Genomic DNA, 5,622 nt, shown 5'->3' with positions numbered 1-5,622 from the left:
CTTGTCCCTGCTCCTTTGACCTCGCGGCAATGTTCCACTTAATGAAGCACAGGATGCCCTTGGCCTTCTTTGGCCTGCAGGCACACTGCTGGCTTATGTGCAGCTTGGTATCCACCAGGGCCTCCAGACCTTCTCTGCAGAGCTGCTTTAAGCCGGTCAGCACCCAGCCTGTCATAGTACCCAGGGTTATCCTGCCCAGGTGCATGGCTTTGCATTTGTTTGCCCATTTCTCTATTCTGCCAAGGTCCCTCTGAAGGGCAGCACAATCACCTGACACACAAACCACTCCTCTCTGCATTGTACTGGCTGTGGAACACCTGTCTCTTCACTTTCATCAAATTCAGAGCACCCTCACTAACCAAATAAGTTATTGGTAAAGAAAGCCAAACAACTTCTCAGAATAAAAAGATCATTTGTAAGCTGACAATGATTCCAGCTTCTAACCCAGCACTCAGCCAGCTAGCTTCTTGGACTGTAGCTCCCAAAACCTGGCACTGAGGTAAGCTCATGCCTGCCTTCTAGGATTTGGCAATGCAGCTGCACCCAGTACTAGCAACATAGAACCAGATTGGTGACTTGTCTGTAAAACCTAAAGCTCACAAGGCAAGTGGGTGGATTCCTGTTACCTTCAACTAACAGCAATACCTGCTCTTCAGGATGAAGGTGAGACTGCAAGCAAGCCTTATGAACGCTTCCATTTACAGTAACCAGATGATGGAACCTATGTAACAACCTTCCTACAGGTCATTAACCAAAGATAAATGTCATGCAATTATGAATATATCTGATATTTATTATAATGGTACCAATCATAATGAATTAAGTTAATGTTTAGGTGAGTTATTTCTATAGGTCGTTTACTGTAAGTTAAATTTTCCTTTACCAAATCTGTTTTAAAGCCCATAACTTTATCTTTAATGCATGATGTATCACTTAATGACAGCTTTTGGCTGTGCAATAGTGAACTCCAGTTAATACAATATTTCTTCCAGATAATTTCCCTAGTAAAGGAAATGCAGCATTTGTATGCAATTTCCTGCCAGCATTTGAAAGAGGTGCTAAGAGTGAAGGTGTAGATATACAAAGGAGGTTAAGGTGAATATTTGCGGAGCCTTTAGAACTCTTTCATAGACTCTTCTAATGTCCATTTTCCCCCATGTATAAGTACAGCTGTAAATTAAATAATGTCTTGAGACTGCACAGGGAGGTGAGCCTACTCTGTTGACCCATTAGCTGGTCACTCCTTAGCTGGTGCCAGCTGCATTCTCCCAGCCAGTTCCTGGTCACTCCTCAGAGGCAGGGGACATTTGTTGATGTGGACACAGGGTGGCCTGGCCAGCAGAAGTTGACCCCAGTGTTCATGTAGCCTTGTGGTCCCATCCCATCTCTTCAGGTCTGGTCTATTCCCAAATACTTTGGTGCTTGTGTTTTCTGGCTGTGGGACTATCAAAGATCTGGCAGGGTCTGCTCACCACAGGTTCATGCTACAGCAGAGGCAGGCAAGTTAATGTCTCAGGAGGGGATGCTGGCAAACAAGGGACAGCTGAAATGCCGTGCTGGACTTTGTAAGGGGGTTGAATTTCTGCTTGCACTTGGTCAATGGATGATGGTTTAAACATCATGGATGTACTAGCTGGGCTAAAGATAATTTTCTATCAGTGGCAGTGGTGCTCATATTTTGTTTTCTGAGAGGTAGCCCCCGAAGAGTGAAACCATGAGATCTTATATCTAGCAGTGGTTTAGACGAGGCTGGGAGAAGGACCAGTTGTGTGACCTTTGGAAAACAGAATTAGTTCAAAAGTAGGAAACAAATTTGCAAGTATCTTCAGTGTAATGTAAATATTATCAAAAGGGACATCAAGAAGCGATGCAATACTTGAAGTATACTGTTGAGAAAATGACCTCTATTGCTGACTAATGAATGACCTGTTGTCAGACAGGTCACTGAGACCAGGTAGGTGTCAGCCAGCTGAGAGACTTCAAAGAATAATGAAGAGGACATCTGAAATGAGCAAGCACACGACGGGTGCGGAGCAAAGACTTCAGAAATCCCCCCAGGCCTTTCTTGGATCACATAGGTAGGAAAGGCACTTTTCCTATCTGCTGCACACCAATATTTAAGAATGCTGATTTGGTTGAATGTTTTCTAATGCACTTCAATTTCTTTCCTATCAAGAATGAAATGTAGTTTAAAAGAACTGCTCAGCTGCAAATGCTTTCTTACAAAAAAGATTTAGAATTAAATCTTTCTAGAGGAAAAAAGAAGTAAGCTTTTTAGCCTCTGAAATTACTTTTTAAATCAGAGTGCTGGAGACCCCCAGGTGAAGCTAATGAGGTTCAGATTTGCACTTGTTGCTGAGCAGCAAATGCCAGCAAGGTAATGCATTTTGTTAGGTCCCAGTGACAAGAACAATCTATTAGGAAAGCTGGGAAGGTCAAATGTGGCATAATGGAATGTCCCAGCATGTCATGTCATTGCAGCCAGAATGCTGCTTTCTGCTCCTGCGCTAGGACCAGCCCCAGGGTGGTTTGTCCAGTGGGGCTGTTGTGATGTTTTCTGAGGTGGTGTTGGTCATCTTGCCCCCACGGGGAGCAGTGAGACCCCTTTCTTTGGTGGCTGATGAGTAATAGATACAACTAAAAAATGTACCTTGCCATTAATTTCTGTATGTCCGTACATCCAAAGCAGGATATTTCAATGCAAAGACCACTGGTCACTGTAGCACTGTTCTGCACTGCAAAATGTCTCACATGTGATTTTGTTTTTTGAGGATGTTCCCAAAATATCCCTTTCTTACCTGAAATCTCTCTGAAACAAGCAAGCAGGTTTCTAAGGGGCGGCCCACCATTGTGGTCAGCTTGTTGCTAGGGTGTCCTGGTTGGCCTTATGGGTAAAAATAAGGATGACTAGATAGTAAAATAAATGCACGGTTTGTAACAGTGTAAAACATTGTGAGTGCGATGCCAGCCAGAGCTCAGCATGTTTAATTAAGGTGTGTGAGCTGGAAGCTCGCACGCAAAGCCAATCTTTGCTGCTGATGCTAATTTTTGCTGGTTTATTGGATAACACAGTAGAAGACAAATTTAGATAGCTTTTCTTTTTTCTCTTTTTTGCTTGTCACAAGCATTAGGGGGGAGATAAAATCCCTTCACATGAAATCAACTTAATGAAGGACCAGAATCAGTACAATTAACTGGCAGCACAGCTGCACACCTCACTGTGCGTGCTTGAGTCCTGCTCTCCATTTCCCCAGTGAGGATAGTTACAGAGCGACTGCTTGGGCTAAAGTTCATAATTAAAGCTGTAAATCCTGGCTCACTGCTAAATTTTGCCTTCATGCAGAGAGAGGGTGGGAGGGAAAGGAAGGAGAGTCTGTCCCCCTCCTGGCATGCCTTGTTTACTTGTATTTTGTAGGCTTTCGTATGCTGGCGGTGCTTATTAGGCTTGCAAAGAGACAGGTACCGAAAGCACCCCTATAGAGAGAGAATTTCTGGGACCTGACAACCATCAGCAATGCTGTCTGCTTTCCCTTTTGCAGAAGAGCCCTGCCACACAGCAATAAGTGTGGAGCCAGATGTCTTCACACAGGGTTCCTACACTGGCAGCAAGATTTGGGGGTTGATCAGGACGCCCTGCTGCCACAAAATCTTGCCTGGATGAAATCTTCAAAGAGAAATGCTTCTCTGTGTAACAAATAATCACCACTGCTCCTACAGCGGAGTCCTGGGAAGAGCAGGGTGGCACTGGGGCTCCTGGGGTGACCTGGCTCTTTGGGGGCTCGGGAGATGACTCAGGCACAATTGCCGTACAGTTCTAACAGTCAGCTCCCTGCAATTAACAGCAGCAGTTGTAGGTATTTTAGCACAAAGCTTTCTTAACTCCGCGGTGTGTGCTGGGGTTGAATGGAGCAAAGCCCTTGCTATGCACCGAGTAGCCTCGCGCATCCTGCATCCCGGGCAGAACCCACACAGCACTGCCCTGCTGTTAGCTGTAAATCCTGCTCTGGAGGTATCCTGACATGTCCCAGTTACTGATAGAACAAAGTACTGATGTGAACACTGGCACCTGGCATTTACCATATTTGAGGGTATAACTTTGTGATAAACCACCTGAATTTTAGATTATTTTCCAGAGGAAATAGCGTATCTAATTTACCAGAAAATATGATCCTCTTTCATGTACTTTTGATGGGATTGCTCGTATGCAAATACCTCCTTATCATTTGTCCATAATCTGTCTAACTGTGGCAGAATAAGGTTTTATTAATAATGTTTGTGTGCCCATGGCATGGTGGCTGAGTCACCACTCGCAGTACGCAAAGTGGTAGAGCACGTCTATTAATAAACATGATAAACCCATACCTTTGTGAGTAAAAGCTGCATGTCTCTGCTGAAGAGACAGACTTTTGTTGAAATAGTGATTTACTGCTATTTAAAATTGTGTGATTAACCAAGCTGGGGAAGCAGACCCAGAAAATCTCATGGCTGCCTGCTCCCATGATGAGTTTCACCAAGCGTAGAAATGCAGGAACGTTTTATCAGGTTGGAACTTGAGAGGAAAATGTGTAATTACAAGGCCAGCTCCTGATGATGCAGTGGTGGATTTTCAGTTTCAAAATGATGACGTGATTTATAAGGAGATTCACATCTGAAATTCTAAAAGAGTCGCCCCCGCCCCCAAAAATTCAGAAGAAATGCTGCAATAAAGGCAAACTACACGGTGCCAATTTGCCATCTGTTGTGCAGTGTGGTTTCTAGTGATCAAGGTGAAAACTTTGGTAGGCTATGAAAACAGAGAATTACAACATCTGATTTCCCTACTGTAAATAATTTAAGCATAGACAACATGAGATGATGCATACTGGAATTTCAACTGAGTTCAGTCGTACTGCGAACAAACCAGAGCTTCTGAGAGCCAGGGTGGTATTATTATTTGTGGATGGGTCTGCAGCCAAGACTCAGTGAGTTCTGGAAAGGAAGGAAGAATCCTCTATGTTGGTGTGAAAGCTGACCTCCCCCAGATAAGTCCTGGAACATGCAGTGCACTTTTGCTAGTCTCTAAGTACGCTAATGAATGAGCTTTTATTTGGAGCTGGTCCTTCATGCGCCGACTCACCCTTTTGTGGCTCTTATTGTGTATCTCCAAAATCTCAGCAACAATAGTGTGAACCCTTGACTCAGTGAAACCTCTTTGAGGATCTGCCTTCATTTTAAAAGTGTGAAAATGCGTCTGCTTTTCATTCGTCTCTTCCATAGATGACCTTTTTTCTCTAAGAAAAGGAAACAGGCATCTGCTTGCTGATTGCACGGAAATCATCAAGATGAGCTGGACGGATGATAAACTGGTTCTTAGAAGAAGGCAGCGATGGATCTGCAAGCCTGTGTTCATTTGTAACGCTGCACATGTTGGGCCCAAGGTCAGCAGGTGCAGGCTGATTCGGATCTCATGAACACAACTCGTTAAATCCTGCCAGGTGATCACCAGCCAGACTGCTGCAGGGGAGCTGTGCCTCGTGCCAGCTTCCCTGCTCCAAAGCAGATTGCAAAGCACAGCTCTGTGATGGATCCAGGCTGTATCAGGGGGTGTGGGCCCAGTTATTGGAAGAGTCTGAATCACGGTGA

General features: G+C 44.5%; 1 long non-coding RNA gene across 1 annotated transcript; it reads left to right on the top strand.

The window, feature by feature from the left end:
• LOC110404638 lies at positions 277–2,072 on the top strand. Its single transcript, XR_002442384.1, has 3 exons — positions 277–499; positions 657–743; positions 1,941–2,072. It is a non-coding gene; the product is annotated as an uncharacterized LOC110404638 (long non-coding RNA).

This window comes from Numida meleagris, chromosome 11 (genome assembly GCF_002078875.1).
Source record: "Numida meleagris isolate 19003 breed g44 Domestic line chromosome 11, NumMel1.0, whole genome shotgun sequence".
Taxonomy (NCBI): Eukaryota; Metazoa; Chordata; class Aves; order Galliformes; family Numididae; genus Numida; species Numida meleagris.
This window is presented reverse-complemented; position numbering and strand designations above follow the sequence as displayed.